General features: G+C 39.6%; 1 long non-coding RNA gene across 1 annotated transcript in view; it reads left to right on the top strand.

The window, feature by feature from the left end:
- Window positions 1–7,513: 7,513 nt before the first annotated feature.
- LOC118350237 (uncharacterized) overlaps window positions 7,514–23,987 on the top strand; it is a 45,046-nt gene continuing 28,572 nt past the window's right edge. Inside the window, exon 1 of the long non-coding RNA XR_004803608.2 lies at window positions 7,514–7,907. This is a non-coding gene — a long non-coding RNA (uncharacterized LOC118350237). The remainder of the gene's footprint in view (window positions 7,908–23,987) is intronic.

The raw sequence follows: 23,987 nt of genomic DNA, 5'->3' as shown, positions 1-23,987 counted from the left end.
TAATGTATCAGAGGGTGAAAAATTCCATGGAGAGAAGTAAATCAGTCTAAGGGGATAAGGAGTGCCAGATAGAAGCAGGTGAAGTGACCAGGGGTGACTGTTAGGAAGATGGTGTTTGATCATGGACCTAAAGGCTATGAGAGAGTAAATAATAGTATTTGGGGGCAGATGGGTGGCTCAGTTGTTGAGCATCTGCCTTTGGCTCAGGGCATGATCCTGGGGTTCTGGGATCGAGTCCCTCATTCCTGCTTCTTCCTCTACCTATGTCTCTGCCTCTCTCTCTGCATCTCTCATGAAAAAATAAATAAAATCTTAAAAAAAAAAAAAGTGAGTATCTGGGGGAGAAGTGTTCCAGGCAGAGGGAACAGCTAACATAAAAGATCTTGATGTAACATTTTTTTCCCTTGGTTGTTCAAGGAACATAAAAAAAGAGGCTAGAATGGCAGCACAGGTATATTTATGCCACACCAACAACAGCCTGGTTCAAATCTTAGTTACCAAGTTATATTAATTGTTGGTAATTGCATCAAGTGTAGACTTTGCTCCTAGCACTTCATCCCACCAATCAGTACATAAATAAAAGATGCATGTCATCATCAGCGACCAATCAGATCCCTTCTCTCAAAGGCTGTCGGAGATTGGATGCCACGAATACCCTCCTGAGGTCACGCCCAGACAACAGGGAGTGCACTTGTGCTTTTTCCTTGTTTTCCGGTAATAAAACCTCACACTCAGTACCATAAAAACCTCATGAAAATACAGGAAAACACACAAATACTCAATCACATTGGAGGTTAAGGGTATTAATCTTCAACATAGATGGGTGACTTTGGGGAATGGCCGGTCTGGTTCATGTCTAGAAATAGAACAACTCCACCAGCCAGAAAGGAACCAGAGATTTTTCATCTTTTATGACAGTTAAGCACCTCCGATGTGGAGACAGCCTCAGATTGGAAAATCTCACAGTCCTCCCCAGGTTTGGAGGGAGTGGACTTTGGGGGCAGCTGCAGTTACACCCCATTCCCCACCCTGCTGGCCACTGAGGGGATTCCTGTAGTTGATCAACCCTCCCTCATCTCTGCTACAACCACAATCCTGAAATAAATGTTATTTAGCATTTTAAGTTTAGAGAGTTTAGGACCAGACTTAGTAAACCATGGTGTACTTTTATCTTTTCATGTCTTTGTTCATTTTTAGATCTTTAATCCCTTAAAAGAAAACTAATAACGATATGTTATGAAGGTAAAAGTGTTACTACATTATTTTTCTTTGACATTTTAATGAAAAGTGTTATATAAAAAAAGAAAGAAATATGTTATATAAGAAGTTGAAACAATAATATAACTAATTCTTAGATTCAATAATTGCTAATATATCATTCTGTTTACTCTCTTTCTTGCTCCACAAAATTTTCTGTACCATTTGAAAGTACATCATGACACTTTTTATCTCTAAATACTTCGAAACAGACATCTAAAGATATGGACAATTTCCTACATACTCATAATGCTATTATGAGTCGTAAGAAAATTAGCAATAATTTCATAATATCATCTGATATCCAGTTCAGATTTAAATTTTTCCAGTTGTATCAAGAACATTTTTTTTTTTTGAGCTTTGGAAACTGTTTTTGGAAACAGAACCCAATCTAGGATCCTCCAGTTCTTGTGCTTGTCATTTCTCTTAGACCCTTTTAATCTGGAATAATCACACTCCACACCCCACCTCCCACACTTTTTTTTTTTAACATTATGGTGAGCCCAGGCTAGCTGTCTTCTAGAATGTACTGCATTCTGAATTTCTCTGATGTTTTCTTTTTTCTTTGTTTAAGATTTTATTTACTTTTTCATGAGAGACACACAGAGAGAGGCAGAGACATAGGAAGAGGGAGAAGCAGGTTCCCTGCAGGGGCTCCTGTGTGGAACTTGATCTTAGGACCCTGGATCATGCCCCAAGCCAAAGGCAGAAGCTCAACCACTGAGCCACCAGGTGCCCCTACTCTGATTATTTTCACTTGATGTCATTAAACTCATTTCTCTATCCCTTTTATTTCCTGTTAAATTGGAAATGATATCTAAAGGCTTAATTAGATCCAGGGCAAACATTTGTGGCAAGAATATCATAGGTAATGTTGTATATTTTATATTGCATCATATCAGGAGGCACAAAATACCAGCTTGTCCTACTATCAGTAGTGCTGATTTTATTTTTATTTTTTTTCTTTAAAGATTTTATTTATTTATTCAAGACAGAGAGAGAGAGAGAGAGAGAGAGAGAGGCAGAGACACAGGCAGAGGGAGAAGCAGGCTCCATGCAGGGAGCCTGACATGGGACTCGATCCCGGGTCTCCAGGATCATGCCCTGTGCCTAAGGCAGTGCCAAACTGCTGGGCCATCGGGGCTGCCCAGTAGTGCTGATTTTAATTAATTGATTAGGTTGGTCACTGCCACATCAGATCAAAACTAAAGTTGAAAATATAGTACAAAGAATTCCCATACCTTTCACTTGTATTCCCCAAATGATGGTATTTTTAGATATTTGCTTTATCATTTCATTCTCCTTTTGTATCTATATCTGTATGTATAATATAGAGATACAAATATATGTATAACTGTATATATATGTAATACTATATATATTTGTGTATGTATATATATAGTATTTTTCCAAGCCATTTGAGATAAATTAGAGCAGTGCTCCTTTATTGCTATATGCTTCAATGGATATTTCCTAAATTCAAGGGCATTCTTTTATGTAACCACAGGATAATGGTCACAATTAGAAAATTAACTGATACAGTATTATTATCTGGCCTACAAACCTTGTAATTTCACCAATTGTCCAACTAATATCCATTAGAGCAAAAGCATGTATTTTTCTGGTCTAGGATCCAATCTTGAATCATAAACTCAGCTTGGTTGTCATGTCCCTTTAGTCTCTTTGAATCTGAAACAGTTCTACAGCATTTATTTTTAAGTATGGCCTTGACATTTCTGAAGAGTACTAGTCAGTTGTTTTGTAGAATGCCCCTCAATTTGGGTTTCCCTAATATTTATTCATTACGAGATTCAGGTTACACATTTTTGATAGCAGTACCACAGAAGATATTTTTGTGCCCTTCTCAAGAAGTGCCTCATATTAGGAGGCATACAATATCTACTCTTACAGTTACTAGAAATGTTGTCTTTCATCCCTTGGTTAATGAAAAAGGGTTCTGTTAGCCTTCTTCAGTGTGGCCAGGGTACTGCAATGCACTTATCAGCTAAGGCCTAGGACACATTCTCTTTCCCAAAAGTGGGTTTTGGTTCAGCAGTTTCCAACTAATTATTTTAAGTTAATAAGCATCTTGTGGGGAAAGTACTGGATACTATAGAAATATCCTGTTTCTCTTCAGATTGTCACCCACTAGTATTAGCATATACTGCATGAACAATTATTACCTCGGTGGTTGCAAAGTGCCGATTTTCCAATTAGCTTTTTCCCTTCAAAGTTTTATTTCATCATGCACTTTATGTAAAAAACAAACAAACAAAACAAACAAACAAAAAACCTTTTCTGTAGTTACCATAATGTGAAAATGCCCCAAATGTTATCACTGCTAGAGTGATATCAAAGTTTGTGTTTTACTAACTTATTTTAATATAGTCTCCCTATACTGTGAACTCAGTGAGGGTAGAAATTTTTGTCTTATTCACTGATGGATTCTCAAGAGGTGAAACAACAGTAGGTGCCCAATAATAAATATTTTTTAAGTGTATACTGTAGTTAAGGAAATGGAGACTTAAGAGGATAAAGTACTGTTAAAAGTAATAGAGTTGGGATTCCAACCAAGCTGGCAACCTTTCATTGACCTCATTACTACAATGAATGGGTGATATTTATTTTGCACGTTTCCTGAGTTTGAAGAAGCTATTACATTGCGTTTTGTTTTATTTATCTTTTTGTTTATTTTTAAAGATTTATTTATTTTTATTTGAGAGAGAGAGAGAGAGAAAAGAGGAGCAGAGGGAGAGAAGCTCAAGCAGACTCCCTGCTGAGCGGGGAGCTCATCGTGGGGCTTGACCCTAAGGTCATGACCTAAGCTGAAATCAAGAGTCAGATGGTTAACCCACTGAGCCACTCAGGTGGGTCCATTATGTTTTGTTTTAACTGACATTCTGATGCTTACCGACTAACCAGGAATAAAAATTGTGACAGAATCAGTGGTAGAACTATATGGCCAACTATTCAATCATGTCAATAAAAAAATGAAAGCAAGACTGTCTTACATAATCCAGTGGTGGATTATCCTCATTGTATTTCATGATGCCCATAAAAGCAGCTGAGACAGGAGGCTTCTGCATGGTGGGAGGCTTTTGTACTTAATACAGAGATTTCAGAACCCGGGTGTGCTTTCTGAGTGCTAGATGTGGCTTAACGTAGAAACAAACTCATGAGTGTAATGCATTCCTGATTTCTTTCTCAGCATAGTTGATGCATTGGTGTGATGTGGGCAAAAGAAACAAGATCCTGGGGGGATCCATGGAGCATGTCTATGGTATTTACCAGGGTGTACACAGGGTTGAAATGGTTTCAGCTGAAATGATGTGACCTCAGAGGAAAGTCCTTGCTTATGTTTGCAAATCTGTGTTGGAAAGGGTCCAGCTCTCTAATGTGTCTTTTCTATATGACTAAGTTCTGGGGCAAGTCACAGTAGCTGGCTGAGGAATGGATCTCAGGTGAATGTGACAGCCTGTCCATTCTCTTGGACATCTTGCTTCTTGACCTCCCATTGGTCTTGAAAGGAGTGAAAATTAAGATTGGGATGCAGGAAGAGTCTTTAAATTTAGAATGCTTAGGCCATAATAAAGTAGTCTGGGAGTGGTAGTATTCAGAAGCTGGTTAAATTCAGACATTTTTTTATGCCTCCAGCCATAGAGCAATAGTTGGCCAAATTATAACTTCAAAAAAAAAGAAAAAAGAAAAAAGAAAAGAAAAAAGAAAAATCAAATCGTAGAAGAAATTTTTTGAGAATCAAATTTTTCAAATCACTATTGCTGTAAATGATAAAACATTTCTGACTTTAAATATTCCTGATGATAATTTTTTTCTAAAAGATGTTATATTAAATAGTTCAGGGGATACACAGAATAATTTTGACTAGTAATACGAGGACAAACATAGTTTATCAGTCTGTTTGCTTTTTTCTTTTTTTAAACATAACTAAATTTTACTCTTTCAGACCTTGTTTTTTTTTTTTTTTTTTTTTTTTTTTTTTTTTTTTTTTTTTAAAGGATTTATTTTATTTTTTTTTTTTTAAATTTATTTATGATAGTCAGAGAGAGAGAGAGAGAGAGAGGCGGAGGCACAGGCAGACGGAGAAGCAGGCTCCATGCACCAGGAGCCCGATGTGGGATTCGATCCCGGGTCTCCAGGATCGCGCCCTGGGCCAAAGGCAGGCGCCAAACCGCTGCGCCACCCAGGGATCCCTCTTTCAGACCTTGTTAATCAAGATATATACTCTGGAAATACATGGGCTTCAAAGTCAAACTTGTAGTTAGCCTCCTTACTAAGTATTTGCTTGCTGTGCAAGGCATTTGAGATAGAATTTGGATCTGTGTGGGACACATCAAGCAAAGGCTTTATATCCATTAGGACTTTTTCGTTGCAAATGAGAGAAAAATTTCATTAAATTGGCCAAAGCAAAAAAATGATTATTTTTTTTAAAGATTGTATTTATTTTTTTCATGAGAGACACAGAGAGAGAGGCAGAGACACAGGCAGAGAGAGTAGTAGACTCTGTGCAGGGAGCCTGATGTGGGACTTGATCCCGGGTCTCCAGGATCACACCCTGGGCCGAAGGCAGGTGCTTAACTGCTGAGCCACCCAGGCATCCCCCGCAAAAGGATTTATTTACTCACACAATGGAGAAGACTAAGGGTAAATGTGGCCTTAGATAAGACTAGATATAGGGACTCAAGGATATTAGAAACCAGCCTCTCCTCGTTTCTCCTCTCTGCTTTCCTCTGTGTTGATTTCATTCCCAAGCTCTTCCTCATAGTGACAAAGTGGCTGCCAAGATCTCTCAGCTCCTATCTCTAAAATTTTGAATCTTGAGAAAATGAATCCTTTTCTACAAATAGTTTGAAGAAAAAGTTCTGGGCCTCATTTTCACTGGCTTGTATTTGGTGACATTTTTATCCTTGAACAAATTCCTGTGTCCAGAGTAATGTAATGCACTGATTGGCTAAGGCCTATGATACCCTCCCTTTCCTGAAAATGTGTATCAATTCAGCACTTTCCAAATCACATCGTATAAGGATAGGAGAGGAGCCAATTCTCCCCAGCAAAACCAGGTCGACAAAAGAAAGAGGGATAGATGAGGGATGGCCAACGAACATTCACTGTTTATATCAAGTTGAGCCCAAATCACAACACAAGTAGTCGTGTTTGGTGTAAAACTGTACATTTTTTAAAAACATTTTTATGGATGTTATTTCATTTAACCTTCAAGACAATTTCACAAGGGAAGTAGGAGGGATTGTTAGTCCCATTTTACGGAGAAATGGTTTGTTGGGGAGACGTAAGGGTCTTTTCCTGCCTCTAGCAGCCCAGTTGAGCCATATTAAGGTCTGCTCTGACCAAATCCTTCCCTGTCTGCCAAAAGACAGTGAGTGCTGTTTAGAGCAAAGCTTCTGCTTTGGTTCTATTTTGGTAATAGGGCATTTGCAATCTTTGGCCTCCTCACTGAGCCTGAACTTCTGGTTTCAGTTTTTGTAACAACCACAATACCTCAAAGAGCAATTTTTACTGGAATATGGGAAAGGGAAGAACTCCTCATTTGTGTTATGTTTTATTATTCCTGCATGGGTTAAGACCAACAAAGCTGTCTTTACTAAATTAAGTAAATATGATGAATATCGTAGAGGCACTGAAGGCTGCATTAGGAGGGATGGTTAAAAATCATTTAGCCCTTCCTTTCCCCTTCCCATTTTGCGGATGTGGAGACTGAGGGCCTCAAGAGAGGTCCCGAGGACATAATGGGACAAAGGTGGCCTCATTCCACACATCCAGTTGGAAGTAGAGGGCTAGGACTAAAATTAGATTTTCTGGACTCCTAGCCCTCGTATCTCTCCTATTTGATACTGCTGCTCTTACCAGGTGGGTGTCATGAGGAGAAATTCTAGTCCATTTATAGGACTAAACTGTGCTAATTCCATCTGGAATGGCATGCCCGATAAAAAGAAAAACAAAACAAAAGAATGTGAAATGCTTTACCTCCTGAATTTAGCCCTGTCCTGCGGTCCTCCACAGTATGCTCCACCAACTCTCGACAGACCGAGCTTAGATTCTAGACGTTGATCCCTTGCGTTAGGGTAGGATTGCCAAATTTAGCAACTAAAAATACAGAGGGCCCAGTCCAATTTGAACGTCAGATAAGCAACGAGTGATTTTTTTTTTTAGTCTAAGTATGTCCCCTGCAATCTTTCGGACATACCCATGCTAAAAAAAATCACTCGTTGTTTACCTGAAACTCAAATGGAACCAGGCATCCTGTCTTTTATCTGGCAAGATACTCTGGGGACTCTCCAGGAGAACTTGACTTTGTTGGGAGAGGAGAGCAGTTGATAAACGTTGGTTGACGATTGTGTTCAATCTCAGGGAAAGAGGAGAGAGGCTGGCTCAGAAAGACTTTCCTCTGGTCTCTCTCAAGCTTAAAGTTTTGAGGAAGAAGAGTCCAAACTCCAGAGGAGTTAAGTCTTGATCTCTCTAAAAAGAAATGCAAATTGCAACCTGAGTGAAGATAAATAGACTTGGGTGATGAGCATTTGCCCGAGTTGGGGGGAAGGAGGAAGGAGGCTGCTGGCTCTCCTTGCCCTGCTGTGATGACTGTATCCGGTGGTGCAGCTGGGGTCTACACAAGGTTGGTGAGTACACCTGCCCTCTGCACACCCGCGAGCTCACCTTGTTTTCTGAAAATCAGTAGAGGCACAAGTTATGAATTTATTTCTTTAACAGTTTTCTGATGAAGAAAATCCCTCAGAATTGGGGACTCAGGACAGAGAAGGCAAAGGGTAGGTCACAGATGTGTCATCTAAGGGATACTGACTGTGCCAGATGGCCGGGCCCGCTGCGTGGATATTAAACCTCTTCTTTCTTTCTTCCTTTACTCCTTGAGCCTCTCACCTCTCTCTCCCTCTCTCCTTCTTTCCTTCCTTCCTCCACTCTCCTTTTCCTCCCCTTCCACAAGAATCCATCCAAACATTCATTTTGTATATCCTTTTATTTGTCTGTGCTCTTGCAAAATGTTCATTGTATTTTTTTTTTTTTTTTTTTTAGAGAGAGAGAGAGTGATGGGGAGGTATAGAGGGAGAGAGAGAGAGAAAGAATCTTTTTATTTTAAAGATTTATTTATTTATTTATTTATTTATTTATTTATTTATTTATTTATTTTACAGGGGGTGGAGGGGCAAAGGGAGAGGGAGAGGAAAACTCAAATGGGCTCCGTGCTGAGCACGGATCCCGGAGCCCAAAGCAGGGCTTGATCTCATATCACAACCTGAGCCAAAACCAAGAGTCAGATGCTCAACTGACTGCACCACCCAGGCGTCCCAGGATAGAGAGAATCTTAAGCAGACAGATGCTTAGCATGGAGCCCAAAACAGGTCTCCGTCTCCCAACCCTGAGATCACGACCTGAGCTGAAACCAAGAGTCAACTGCTTAACCAGCTGACCCACCCAGGTGCCCCATCATCGTACTTGTGTATAGATGCTCTTAAAATTTATATAAATACCATGGTATCATACACCACATTCTTTTTTAATTAGCTCCCTAACGTGTATTTTAAGATCCGTGTATGTTGCTGTGTCTCCATTGGTGAGGCAATCGGTTGATGTTGATGACTTCTAACTACTTGTTTTTTTTTTTTCTTTATCTATAGTTTGTTCCTTGAAGGCTAAGCCTGTCTTATTAATATTAGAATCTCCAATGCCAAGTTTACAGGCTCACACTTAAAAAGTGCTTAAGCAATTTATGTTGAGGTTTGGAAATATCTCTAAGAATTACTATTCATATTCATTCAAATTTGTTGAATTGAGAGGAATGAAATGCTAATGAAGAAAGCAGCCACTTGTTACAGATACTGAGGATTCTCTTAGGCAGAATTTCTACGTAGTCAGAATCTTTGACAATCATTAGTTAGCATTTCTAAACTTCCAGTTCATACCGATGAGCCGTAGTCATCAGTATGATTTGATTACCTTGGGACTTCTGAGTATAGTCTAAATGGTTTTAACATAATCTTTTTTTTACAAATATATTTATTTTTTATTGGTGTTCAATTTGCCAACAAATAGAATAACCCCCAGTGCTCATCCCATCAAGGGCCCCCCTCAGTGCCCATCACCCAGTCACCCCCACCCCCCTGCCCACCTCCCTTTCTACCACCCCTAGTTCGTTTCCCAGAGTTAAGAGTCTTATTAAAAGTACAGCTTTAGGAAAACAAAAGTGATACCCCCAGCATGTAAATTCCAACTTAACTTGCAACTGGGGTAGATTTAGCCTTTAATAGAAATCAGTGGATAGCATTGCCCAAGCCCTATGGGTTCTCATGAAATGCAGATCCCTGCTTTGAATCAAATGACATGGGGAAAAGTCCACCTTCATCTCCCGCAAAGAGGGTACCTGAATGTGCAAAAAAACGACAATGACCCCGGCAGTCACCACACAACAGTCAAGGACTTAATTAGTAAAAAAAAAAAAAAAAAAAAAAATTTTAAGGTGAAAAATACCAACAATATTAGTGGATCAGTATCTTGTTCCTTTGCTTTCAAATGCTGTTTTCTGGGACACCTGGGTGGCTCAGTGGTTGAGTGTCTGCTTTTGGCTCAGGTCGTGATCCCAGGGTCCTGGGATCGAGTCCTGCATCGGGCTCCTTGCAAAGAGCCTGGTTTTCCCTCTGCCTGTGTCTCTGTCTCTCTCTGTGTGTCTCTCATGAATAAATAAATAAAATCTTTAAAAAAAAAATGCTGTTTTCTGAGGGAGGTCCGACATCTATTTGGCTGGGGGGCCATGTAGAGGTATTAGCACTGCTGTGTGAGTTAGATGCTGTGGAAGGAAAGCAACCATGTGACTGAGGGGTGCTCAATGGGAGCCCTTGGAAGCAGGGCCCTGGAAGCCAGTTGCTCTCCCACTCCCACTATCCCCTGCCTGAACCTCAGGAAGAGAGGACATACTCAAAGGACCCTTAGCTTCCGTTCTGGGATTCAGAGGCTGGCTAGGGGCTGTTGAGGGGGACACGCAGGTGAGTTTGAAGGAACCCCAGGGCAACTTTACCTTTCAGTTTCTGTGCTTTCAGAAAGAAGCCATCTTACAAGAGAAGGATTATTATAAACTTCTTCTCAACTTTACAGTGTGGTGCAATCATTGAAACCATGGCCTATGGAGCCAGACCACCCTGATTTTATAGACCAAATCCACCATGTAGCAGCTAAAAGACCTGGCCAAGTGGCAGAGCCTCGGTGAATCTTCATTTTGTCATATTTTTGTCGTCCAAACAAGGCTAAGCAGCAGAACTTCTTAGGGTCTTTATTATGGTGATGCTCCCTGTGAACCTCCGGGAGATCCTGCTATGTGAGGATGTTCTAGAGACTTAATTCATGACTAAATAATAGTTGTTGATTGATAGATTGGCTGAGAAGTTCCGACAGCTCAGGCACTATTCTGAGTGTTTGGGCTGTATTATATTTGTTTTTATATATGACCTATATGGCATAAGTTCTCTTATTATCCCTGTTTTGCAAACGAGAATAGGAGGCACACAGTTACTTAACTAGCCCATAGTCGTGTAACTCCCTCAGCTATTTAATTTGTTATTCAACCTAGATCTTGAGACTTTAGTTTCAATGGCCACATTTTTCATTTCTACAAGTTCTGTTTGGTTCCTTTACAGATCCATCTGTTCCTTTTGTCAGTGTTCTGTCTTTTTATTATAATTTCTGTTCCTTTTTCAATCTCTTTATTTATTTCTTGGCTTTTTAAAAGAATTATTTATTTGAGGGGGGAGAAGGGGGGTGGGGAGAGGAGGAGAGGGAGAGAATCTCAAGCGGGCACACTCATCTGTGCATTGGGTGCACAGAACCAGGTGTGGGGCTGGATCCCAGGACCCTGAGATCGTGACCTGAGCTGAAACCAAGAGTCTGATGCTTAACCGACTGAGCCACACAGGTGCCCCAATCTCTTTAATAATTTAAGACATTTATTTTGTAGTGCCTGAGTTTATAATTTCTGGCTCTGGGAGTACAAATTATTCCATTTGCTGCATCTACTATCTATCCCAGTGGCTCATTTCCTTATATAATTTAAACAATTTTTGCCAGTGAGTTTAACTCCAGGACACATGGTCATTATGCTAATTGCTCTTGTTTATCTCTGGGGCTGCAGGGTTGCTGAATTTAGCAAATCAAAATATACCCGGTTAAATTTGAATTTCAGAAAAATAATGACTATATTTTTAGTGTAAATATGCCCCCAGATTGTACCTTGAAAATTGTTTAACTTAAATTCAACTTTAAGTGGACAAACTGTATTTTATCTGATGACTCACTCTGAAGGAGTCCCCAGTACCCTGCTTTGTGGAAGTCTGTCTACAGAGTGATTGTACAATTGAGTCCATTGAATCCACAGAAATTCCCAAGGATCAGGCCAGTTTTTGCACATGTGGCTTGGGATTCCTATAAAATATAGGTTGTATAATCTGGCTGCTGATTGGTCATACTTCCAGGTTGGCCTGGAAGGCCTCAACCAAGGGATAAGGATTGTCTGAGACACAGGATGTTCAGTGTTAAAACTAGGAAAGGATTAGCAAATGAGGATGAGTTGGTCATTCTAATGCACACCCATGTGTAGTGTGGACTGGGCATCTAGATTTCTTACAGAAACTACCCCTCATTGGGCAGCCCGGGTGGCTCAGCGGTTTAGCACTGCCTTCGGCCCAGGGTGTGATCCTGGAGATCCGGGATTGAGTCCCACGTCGGGCTCCCTGGATGGAGCCTGCTTCTCCCTCTGCCTGTGTCTCTGCCTCAATCTCTCTCTCTCTCTCTGGGTCTCTCATGAATAAATAAATAAAATCTTAAAAAAAAAAAAAAAAAGAAGAAACTACCCCTCATCTGTTTTTTTCCCTTTCCTATTTCTTGGGCCAATAGTAAAGTTCTTTGATCTATCTGAGGGTTGTTGCTCAGGATTTTCTAATTCTCTTTTTATGAAAAAGACTGCCTTTCTGAGGGTCCAAAGCTAATGCTGATACCTCTTCAACTGGGCATGTCCCTTGTCCCAATACGGATGTTAAATTCCCATCTCTTGGCCCTAAGGCTGATTTTGGGGTTTAATACTCATGAGATGCCAAGGTGTTTGCTGAACTTTACCGGTCAGGCTTTGAGTTTCTCTTTTGTTTCTTGGATTTTCTTTTGGATTTTCTTTTTCTTTCTCAGAAACTTGGCTCTGTGTATTTTTTTAGTTGTTATATTTAACTCAGCATGTTTATGCATTTCTAAAGAGAGACAGTAACTCATTTACTAATCACCATCTTGGCAGGGTGATAAATATCTCCATATTAATTGCATTTTGTATAACATGCATATAAATAAAGAATTAATATTGTGAAGGACGTAATGATACTGAAACTCTCATCTGCTGATGGTGGGAGTGTAAATGGGTGCAGTCTTCTGGGAAGATAACATGAGAATTACCAAGAGCCTTAAAAATGTTTTTATGAAAAAAAAAAATGTTTTTATGCCCTGGGGTACCTGACTGGTTCAGGCGGAAGAGCATGTGACTCTTAATGTTAGGATTGTGAGTTTGAGCCCCGCATCGGGTGTAGAGATTACTTAAACAAGTAAAACTAAAAAAAAAATAAAATAAATAAAATTAAAAAATGGTTAAATGCCTTAACACAGGAATCAATCCAAAGGAAATAATAAAATGCAGGAAAAGTTTCAAGCAAAAAATATATATTTTTAAAGATTTTATTTATTTATTCATGAGAGACACAGAGAAAGAGGCAGAGACATAGGCAGAGGAAGAAGCAGGCTCCTCACAAGGAGCCTGATTCAGGACTCGATCCCAGAACCCTGGGATAATGACCTGAGCCGAAGGCAGACACTCAACCACTGAGCCACCCAGATGCCCCCAAAATATATTTTTCATGTCATTTATGATAAACAGCAGTTGGAAACAACCTAAACATCCATAAATAGGAGAATGGTATATTATATAGTACTTCATATCCTGGAATTTTATATGAAATTCTGTTTACAAAAATTTTTACTGAAATGCAAAATTTCAGTGCTCCATATTTGTGTGTTGTGTTTTTTTTAGATTTCTTTTGTTTGTTTGTTTGTTTGTTTGTTTGTTTAGAGTGTGCATGAGTGGGGTGGGAAGAGGGGAGAAGCAGAAGGAGAGAAAATCAGAGAGAATCTCAAACAGACTCCCCACTGAGCATGAAGCCCGACTGGGGGGTGGCTTGATCTCATGACCCTGAGGTTATGACCTGAGATGAAACCAAGAGTCAGCCCAACTAGCTGAGCCATCCAGATGCCTCTATGTTCCATGTTTGTAGTGAGTATTCTATGTGTCACAAACTGTGCTGAATATTTTATACTAATATAATCTCCATAATTCCTGACCTAGATGTTATGATCTCCATTTTACAAATTGAGTCTCAGTTTTCTGAGATAATCTCAGGCTGCCTGACTCCAGAGCTTAATCTCAGAACCACAAAACTAGGAATAATTGTATTTAAATTTTGGAGTAAAAATCAAAAGTAAGTAAAGTAAAATATTAATCGTGGTTGACTCTGGGGGGTCAAATTGTAGAAGTTCTCTTTTCTCCTTTATCCTATTTCACAGTTTCAACATTTTCTTCATTAGCATGTTCTTCTATCAGAAAATAAGTTGTAAATTAAAAAAAAATAAGAAATATGTTGATTTCATTCTTTTTCTATTTTAGAGAAGTTCCAACTAATTACATTGGTTTTCCTTTTATATGTTTGGCATGAATTTAAAAACAGACGAACAATATTTAAAAAGATAAACCCGACCTAAAGAACCTTCATAACTTGAAACCTTGATACATTTTTTGAAGGTAAGATTCATCTTTTGTTTTTAGGGTACAGTTCTACTAGTGCATATAGTATGTAACCACTGTGTTAATCAAAATGTGATAAGGTTTGGGGCACCTGGAGAGCTCAGTCAGTTAAGCATCTGACTCTTGGTTTTGGCTCAGGTCATGATCTCAGGGCCCTGGGATCAAGCCCTACGTTGGGCTGCCCACTCAGTGGGAAGGCTGCTTGGAGTTCTCTCTCTCTCTTTCTCTCTGCCCCTCCCCTGCTTATGGGCATTCTGTCTCTCTCTCTTTTTCTCTCTCTCTCTCAAAATAAGTGAATAAATCTTTTTAAAAAAATGTGGTAAGGCTTCATCACCATGCCTAAATTCCCTCATGTCCTTTTGTGGTCGACTCTTCCCCTGACCTCCAGCCCCTGGTTACCACTGGTCTGTTTTGTGTCCCTATAAGTTTTCCTATGTGTCATATGAATGGGATCATAGAGAATTTATTGTTTTATTTTTTAGATTGTCTTTTGAGTCTCGTTTCTTTCACTTAGAATAATGCATTCATGATTCATCCATATTGTTGCCTGTATCGGTAATTTTTTTTCTGAGAAATATTCCATTTATGGATGGGCCACAGTTTATTTATCTAGTCATTGGTTTAAGGACTCTAGGATTGTTTATGGTTTTTGAATGATTATAAATAAATCTACCATAAACAATCAGGCTCAGGTTTTTGTGTGAACATAGTTTTCATTTGTCTTGAAAAAATACCAAGGCTGGGATGACTGGATTGCACAGCAATTGTGTTTTTAACTTTGTAAGAAACTGCTAAATTGTTTTCAAAGTGACTCTTAAAAATTTGCATTCCCACCAGCAAAGCATGAGGATTCCAACCGTTTACATTTGTACCAACACTTCTAGCAGTTGGTATTGTCAGAGTGGGATTTTTATTTTTCCTTCCTCCTTCCTTCCCTTCCCCTCCCCTCCCCTCCCCTCCCCTCCCCTCCCCTCCCCTCCCCTCCCCTCCCCTCCCCTCCCCTTCCCTTCCCTTCCCTTCCCTTCCCTTCCCTTCCCTTCCCTTCCCTTCCCTTCCCTTCCTTCTTCCCCTTCTTCTCTCCTTTCTCCTCTTCCTTCTTCATTCTAATAACTGTATAATGGTTACCCCACCGTGATTTTAACTTTTTCTTGCTGACATCGAGTGTCTTTTCATATTTTTGCAATTTGTATTTCTTGTTCAACAAAGTATCTTCACATTTTTGCTTATTTTAAAAAAATTGAATGGTCTATTTGTTATTGTTAAAGTTTGAAAGTTCTTTGTATATTCTGGAAAAAAAAGCCGTGTCAGCTGTGTGTTTCACCTACATTTTATCTCAGTGCATGGTTTGTCGTCTCATTTTCCTTTAATGATGTCTTTTGAAGAATAGAAATTTTGAATTTGATGGGGTCCAATTCATTGATCTTTTTTATGGATTATGTCTTGTTAATGTATATAGGATATCTTTGCCTAACAAAAGGTCACAAAGATTCTGTCCTATGTTTTAGAATTTTTATAGTATCAGGCTTTTTTTAAAAAAAGGATTTTATGGGACACCTGAGTGACTCAGCAGTTGAGTGCCTGCCTTTGGCTCAGGGCGTGATCCTGGACTCCCAGGTTCGAGTCCCACATTGGTCTCCTTGCAGGGAGCCTGTTTCTCCCTCTGCCTCTCTCTCTCTCTCCGTGTCTCTCGTGAATAAATAAATAAAATATTTTAAAAAAAGGATTTTATTTATTTGTTCACGAGAGACACGGAGAGAGAAACAGAGACACAGGCAGAGGGAGAAGCAGGCTCCCAGCAGGAAGCCCGCTGCAGGACTCTATCCCACGACCCCGGGATCATGCCCTGAGCCAAAGGCAGACTTTCAACCACTGAGCCACCCAGGGGCCCCATAAAATTAGGCTTTACTTTTAGTTCTATGATTCATTTTGAGTTAACTTTTGTATGTTATGCATAGTGTGTGTTCTGGTTTATGTTTTGTATATGAATGTCCATTTTTTTCTTTTTCTTTTTCTTTTTTTTTTTTTTTTTTTTTTTGAGAGAGAGAGCAAGGTAATGGGAGGAGAGGCAAAGGGAGAGAAAGAAGCCCAAGCAGGATCCATGCTCAGCACAGAGCCAGAAGCAGGACTCCATCTCACAACCCTGAGATTATGACCTGAGCCAAAATCAAGGGTCAGACATTTAAACTACTGAACCACCCAGGCACCCCGAATGTCCATTTTTTTCTATATTATTTATTGAAAAGGTACTTTCATGTTTGCTAAAAATCAAATGTGTGAGTCTACTTTTGGACTCTTACTTTGATCCACTGATCTCTGTTTCTATTCTTTTGCTATTTCTACACTGTCATTGTTATTATAACTTTATATGGTAAGTGTACAAATCCAGTGATGTGAGTCTCCCAACACTGTTCTTCTTTTCCACGTTGTTTTGGTTATTCCTGTTCCTTTGTTTTTCTACTGCATTGAATCTATAGATCAGTTTGAGTGGAATTGTCATCCTAACTATATAGAGTTTTCTAACACATTTCCATTTATTTAGCTTTTCTTTGATTTTTTTATCTGTGTTTTGTTTTAATATATAAATCTTACACATATTTTGTTAGATTTATTTCTAAATATTTTATGTTTTTGGGTGCTATTTTGAGTGCTATTGGTTTTTTCAATTTTTATTTATAGTTGTTCATTGCTAGCCAATAAAAATACAATTGATTTTCAATAAATTCAGCTTGCATCCTGTAATCTTACCAAACTCACTTATTAGTGCTAGTAACTTCTTAAAAGACTCCTTGGGAGTTTCTATATAGACAGTCTATGAAGAGAGACAGTTTTATTTCTTTTTCTATAATCTGTATCCTTTTATTTCTTTTTCTTTCTTTACTGAACTGGTTGGGACCTTGAATATGACACTGTATAGAAGTGGGGACAGAGAACTATAAAGCGGGTTTTATGTAGTTGCAGCAGTTTAAAGCAATCGAAATTAGGATAAAATTCGTATGTGTGTCATGTGTATATGTGTTAGGGTGACTAAATGATTTTTGTCTTTTTTCCAAGACATTCGTAGTTTTATCAATGAAAGTCTGTGTCCTGAGAATCCTGTTGGGGCCAGGCAAATGCTTAGTCATACTAGTGTGTGCTTTTGCGTGTTTGTGGCTACACACATGTGTGGGAGTGTGTGTGTGGGGCCAGTTTGAAGGTAAAGACTAGGGAATAAAATGGCTTAATTCTCTTTCTAGACCTACTTTTAAATTACACCGTGGTCACTTGTATTTATTAATAAGTTTTTATGTTTTATAAGAAGAAGAGGAAGCTGAGGACAAAAATAAGAGAAGAATTTAACTATCATCCGGGTTTTTTTTTTTTTTTTTGACCCTAAGAAGTAATTATAGTTAAACAGAAATACATTTTATCTATGAGTTTGTGTTCTAAATTGGGCACAACTTAATTGAGAGTCAGATTAGTACAGAAGATTTAGAAAAAGGAATCTGACTGCATCTTATATTTCAGAAATAAACAAGCTCTGCTTTTCTTATTAGGTTAAAATGCTTTTTTATCTGTGTTTTCTGAGCAAGTAGTCATAAGAGGAAAATCCATATAGCCATGTATGGCTCATGCCAAAAAGAAAAAAACAACTAATCCTGTAAACTTTTCCAATTTAGAATTTTGTACAAATCTGTCATATGTCCCAACGGATAAAATGCATAATTATTCACCCTAATATATACTTTAGTATCTAGTCACAAGCGAAAAAAAAAGTAGTTTTGGCATAATCTTCCATAGTAATCCTTAGGACACTCATGAAAAACATACTCAAAGTATCGTCTGAGTCATTTAGGTTTTGAATATGATTTGTAGAGTGGAATTAAAATAAATCTGAAATGAAGAAGCCTTAGTTATATTGACTACAAATATTATCATAGTAATTCATCCTTTGGGGCTTTTTTTTCGCCTTTGCATGAATCATAGGCAGCCATGCAAGCATCCAAGGAGCACAGACATAAACTCAACTGAGCAAGAGTAGTTTAATCCACCCAGTTTTTCTGAATCTAAAAAGCAGACTCACATCTATTTTCCAGTTTCCTAGAGCCTCTGTCCTCTTGTTCACACCATTTGGCCAGTTATTTTCTGTCCCTTCCTCCCTATGCCAAAGGCCCACTCGCCACCGTCAACTTTACCATGTTCTTCTGACCCTCATTTTAATCGCATGGCCATGCTAAATATGTCAGTCAAGTTGTGATTGTTATTTTTTCAAGGACACCCATACAGCTCACACGGTATCTGTAATTACGATTGGTTTGGAGAGATGGAATTGAGAGTTGTCCAGGTATTCTTGTTCTTTTGAAATATGCAACTGTATACTTTGGCTTCTGGACTATGATTCAGGAATACCTACTGTGAGCCAGAGATTGTTCTTCAAATGATGCCACCCTACTTCATAATCTTCAAAAGAACTTTCTTTTCTTCCTTCACATCCCTGTCTCATTCCCTTCCTTGACCTTGTCTGCTCTGAAGTTATCCTTCCCTCCTCGCTCCCTCCCTTCCTTCTATTTAATGTACACAGAGAAAGCCTAATAGCCTACCTCTCTGCCTACTTCTCTGCTTTTTAATGCAAAGCTTAAAGAACAATAAAGTATATTAATTTCATTTTTAAAGTATGACTTCCTCCTTCCTCATTAGCTCTTCCTCATATATTCTCAGTCTCAGTTAGTGACCCAGATAGAAACCACAATACCATCTTTGACGTTCTCATCTTATTTCCTCCTCAATCAACAAGTGATCATTTCCTGTCCATTTTCACTTCATTTCTTCAGTCTGGCCTCTCCTCTCTGTCCATGTACCTTCACTGTACCTAATTCAGGAGACATTTTCTCTCTGAGACTAGAGTAGTAACTATTTGACTAATCTCCCTATGTGTTTCTTGGGGGCACATACTGAAACCAACACAAACTTGATGGCTTAAAAACAACAGAATTTTTTAATCTCACAGGGTAGGAGCCAGAAATGTGAAATCAGGATGTCATCAGAGTTAGGTCCTTCTGGAAGCTCTGAGGGAGAATCCATGCCTTTCTCCTAGCTTTTGGCCTTGCCAGCAATTATTGGCATTGCTTGTCTTGGAGATGCATCGCTCCAGTCTCTGTCTTCATCTTCATGTCACCTTGTCCTCTCTGTCCTTTCCTGTCTCTAAAAAGGAGTTTCTCATTAGAGTTAGGGACCACCCTGATCTAATATGATCTCACTTCGTCCTGACCTTAATCACATCTGCCAAGACCTTATTTCCAAATAAGGTCACCTTCTGAAGTTGTAGGTGGATATGAATTTTTGGCAGGTACTATTCAACCTGTGTATATACCCTGATCTCATGTCTCTTCACTCCACGCTTTTTACTCCACACCACACAGGAGAATTTTTTTAAACACAGATTTTATCCTGCTGTAATCCCTGCTTGAAACTCTTCTTTAATTGCCTACAAGCCAAAGCGCAATCCTTTAACGTGGAAATCAAGGAGCTTTATGACCCAGATGCAAACTTCCTTTAAAGTTTTGTTTCTTTCTACCCCCTTCCAACTTGAAGCATCAGATGCTTTGGCCACATGGGGACACTTTCTTTATGTGCCTTGGCTCCTGGTGATCTGTCTGCTTGACTCTCTCCAGAATCCACCTTATCCTTGTGCAGAAGTACCCCAGCCATGTACCAGGCCACCTTCTGGATAAAACCCCCAAGCCTTCCTTTCTATTCCACATCCTCTCCCATCATTCTGTGCATCTCTGCTATAGTATATGTCACACTGGACATTGTAATGAGATTACTAGTTAATTATACGATGAGGTTTTAGAGGAGAAGGTTGTGTCCTTCCTTATGCTTCTCTGCAGTTCCATTGAGGAAAATCACGGTTGACATGTAGGAGTTGCTCTAGCACAGTGGTTGAGTGCTTGGGCTGGAGACTTAGTTCATCTGGGTCTGAGTTTCTGCCCCATTACTAGCTGCGTGACTTTGACAAGTTACTTATTTCAGTTTCAGTTTTCTCATCTATAAAATGGGTGGAATCGTAGTGCACACCTATGGATTGTTGTGAAGATTTAACGAGTTATTCCATCAAAAGTGTCTTGCCCCATCTCCCACATATAAATATTCAACAAATGTTATCTCATTATAAGAGTTCCTCAGTTTGTTTTCATTAAGGGAGGGTGAGATGAGTGGAGAGATGGATGGGGGACTAAATAAATGAATGAATACACACAGACTGATTTCTCCTTTTCTGGCTGTATTTCCATTACTAGTAAATAGTTCTGTTAGCTTTCTCCATTCTTGCCAGGCTTCAAATCTCAGGCATCTCCTTCCCTCGCCACTCATATTCATCTATGTATGCATGAATGCATCCAAACATGCCTTCATTTATTCATTCTACAAGTATTATTGACTGACTAAAAGTCTTTGGAAACACGTTCGCCTCTCAGTTGAAAATTAAAGGAGCAGTTTTCTTTTTTTAATAGACTTTATTTATTTATTCATGAGAGAGAGAGAGAGACAGGCAGAGGGAGAAGCAGGCTCTATGCAGGGAGCCTGACATGGGACTGGATCCTGAGTCTCCAGGATCAGGCCCTGGGCTGAAGGTGGCGCTAAACCACTGAGCCACCCGGCCTGACCCTAAAGGAGCAGTTCTTATTCAGCATTTTGGTCTGGTAGACACGTGATCCAAATAGCACGAAAAGGAGACAAGTACAAATAAAGCATGATCTGCATCTGGGGTGGAAGAGAGATGTTTTTTGTGGAACTATCTAGAAGTGGTAGTGGGAAAAGATGGCATCTGAAGCTTATTTCATCATCTCACAAAGCTTAAAATGGGTGTTCCTGGTCAGCAAGTGGCTCTGATGGCAGATCATCTGGGGTTTAGTCCCTTCCATCTCGGGACTCTACTACCTTCCTTGCATGACTCCCAAGGTTGCCATGCTTGTCTGGTTCAAGCAGGCAGAAGGGGATGTTCGTAGAGGATTGATTGCATGTGGGAGAATTTGATGACTCGTATTTGGAAATGGCACCCATCACTTCTACTTATATTGCATTGTCTCAAATGCAGCCTCATGTCCAAGTCTAACTGTAAGAAAGGCTGGGAATGGTGCTTTCACTGTGTGCCCAGAACAAAGAGGAAATGGGTAATGGTGAATAGCTAGCTGGCCTCTGTCTCACTGCATGAAGAATGTGGAATGACCTGTGTGCGCCATTCATATTCCGTGTGACAATGTGTACGTAATAGTTTAAAATAGCCAGCCTCCTGCCAACCAGCAGCTGTGGTCATCAGGAAAATGCTGCTACAGGAGCACCCATGAGGAACAGAAAAAAATGTGGTGTACTCAGAGGCAAGCACCCATGTTAAGGGGATAATTCACTTTGTACGCTAGTTCTGGGCAAGTGTATTTTCAGAAAGAGAGTAAGAACAAGTTCCCTTTTTATTTTCGTGAGGATCTCGTACAGATCTTTCTTCTGAGCAACGAAGTCATTTAACTAATGTCTATTAGATACCATTACTTTAGCATTTCTAAAACATCTCAAACTCATAATAACAAAAATTGAGCTCATTATTCTTTCCCTTTATTTTTTCTTAGACATAAAAATTCTTCATTTCCTTTTTCAAAATAAAGGTAAGAGAAAAATCCAGCTATAAAACCCAACCATAGATTTTTAAAAAACAAAACCAAAAACCAAAAACCAAAAAAAACAAAAAAACAAAAAAAAAAAAAAAAAACCCACCTTTTTTGGGATCCCTGGGTGGCTCAGTGGTTGAGCACCCTTTGGCTCAGGGTGAGATAAAGTCCCACCTTGGGCTCCCAGCAGGGATCCTGCTTCTCCCTCTGCCTACACCTCTGCCCCTTTCTCCGTGTCTCTCATGAATAAATAAATACAACCTTAAAAAACAAACAAACAGGGCAGCCCAGGGGGCTCAGCAGTTTAGCGCCGCCTTCAGCCCAGGGCGTGATCCTGGAGACCTGGGATCGAGTCCCATGTCGGGCTCCCTGCATGGAGCCTGCTTCTCCCTCTGCCTGTGTCTGCACCTCTCTCTCTCTCTCTCATGAATAAATAAATAAAATCTTAACAAAAAACAAACAAAACCTTTTTCTTGAATCTTAACATACACATGTTATCAGTGCATACTGCTCAATGATTTTTGGCAAACTAAATACACCCATGTAACTAGCACTCAGGTTAAGAAGGAAAACCTGAGAAGGCTTCTGGAAGCCACCCTGGGTCTGACTCCCAGTCTCTTTCTACCACTTCCTCCCCAGTCTCCCACTTACTATCCTTACGTTTTGCAGCTTACTTTTTTTAACTTTCAAGATGAGATTGGCTTGTTTTTATACATCAAATAAATGGAATTGTGCAGGATGGGCTCTTTTGCCTCGGATTTATTTTGTTTCACATGATGAATTTGAGATTTGTCCATATCGCTTTGGGTAACATCAGATCATCCATTTTATTTCAATGGATACTTGGATAATTTCCTGCTCTTGGCTTTACTACCAATACTGCCATGAATGCTCTAGTACACTCTAGTGCCTTTCGGTCACCACCTATGTGCTTTTCTTTTAGGGATCTCCCTAAGAATAAAATTGCTGGTCATAAAGTCTTAGATAATCTTTTTAATCTTTGGAACTAGCTTCAGATAATTTTACGTATCTAGTTTTGTTATCTGCATCACCTGACCTCCTAAAATCTAATGTTCCTGCATAGAGCAATGCTAAAGAGGATTTGCCCACCCATTGTCTTTCAGTTCTTCCATCTTGCTTATGGATAGAAGAAACTAGTTGCTTCTCGGCCTTCTTGGCTTGGGGTGATAGGCTCTGATATCTCTGGAGTATCTTCTCACTCAGTCAGGAACAAGAATTGGGAAAGAGAAGGTACTTGACTGACTGATGCTAGTGAGGCCCCAGTGAGGAATGGGATGTAATAAACTCTTTCAAAGGTTTAATAAGCCTTTCAAAAGCATCCATCCATTGGTTTCCCATTGTTGTGTTATCTACAGAAGTAAAACCCATATGCCTTTCCCTCAAATGCTGTTGGAAGGCACCGTTATGAACTGGTCAAAGAGCAAGATGGCAGGAGCCACTAGCAGGACAGGGTGCCACAAAAATGAAAGTGCCACCCTCTCTACTCTAGGTGCTCTCCCAGGCACCTGGTCACCCAGGCCAAGAATCTGGGAGTCCGTCTTCTCTTTGCTTTACTTTCACATCTAACTAGTCACTAAATTTCACCTCTCCTGCCACTATTGTCTCTCAGACCCATTCTTTCTCATCCCTCCTGCCATAATTCAGTACCACATCATCTTTCTCCTTCTATCATCATTGTCTTAACTGTCCTTCTTCCTCTATTCCTCACCTCCTGTCATAAATCTTTCTTCTATCCATCACTTCTCTTCATCTGCTAGGAAGGGGTGATTCTAAAATAGAAATCTGGGGCACCTGGTGGCTCAATGGTTGAGCATCTGCCTTTGGCTTAGGGTGCAATTCCAGGGTCCTGGGATCGAATCCCCCATCAGGCTCCCTGCAGGGAGCTTGCTTCTCCCTCTGCCTGTGTCTGCCTCTCTCTCTATCTCTCATGAATAAATAAATAAAATCTTTTAAAATAAAATAAATTAAATTAAATAGAAATCCAGTTGAGACATTAGTTTGTTCCCCAATAAAAACCCTTCATCGATCCCCATGGCCTTCAGTATAAAGTACAAGTTCCTTGTTTGGACATGACTGACAAGGTAAGGACCAAGGTTGAGTACAACTGGATTTCTATTTCTTCAGCCCCATCTCTCGCCTCTTATCATTTTTCCATTGAACCCTTTGCTCCAGCTACATTAGCATCTTATAACTCTAGGGAATGTCAT

Source organism: Canis lupus, chromosome 11 (genome assembly GCF_003254725.2).
Source record: "Canis lupus dingo isolate Sandy chromosome 11, ASM325472v2, whole genome shotgun sequence".
NCBI classification, from domain to species: domain Eukaryota; kingdom Metazoa; phylum Chordata; class Mammalia; order Carnivora; family Canidae; genus Canis; species Canis lupus.
Note: the sequence above shows the minus strand (reverse complement) of the source record. Positions and strands in the feature narration are given on the sequence as shown.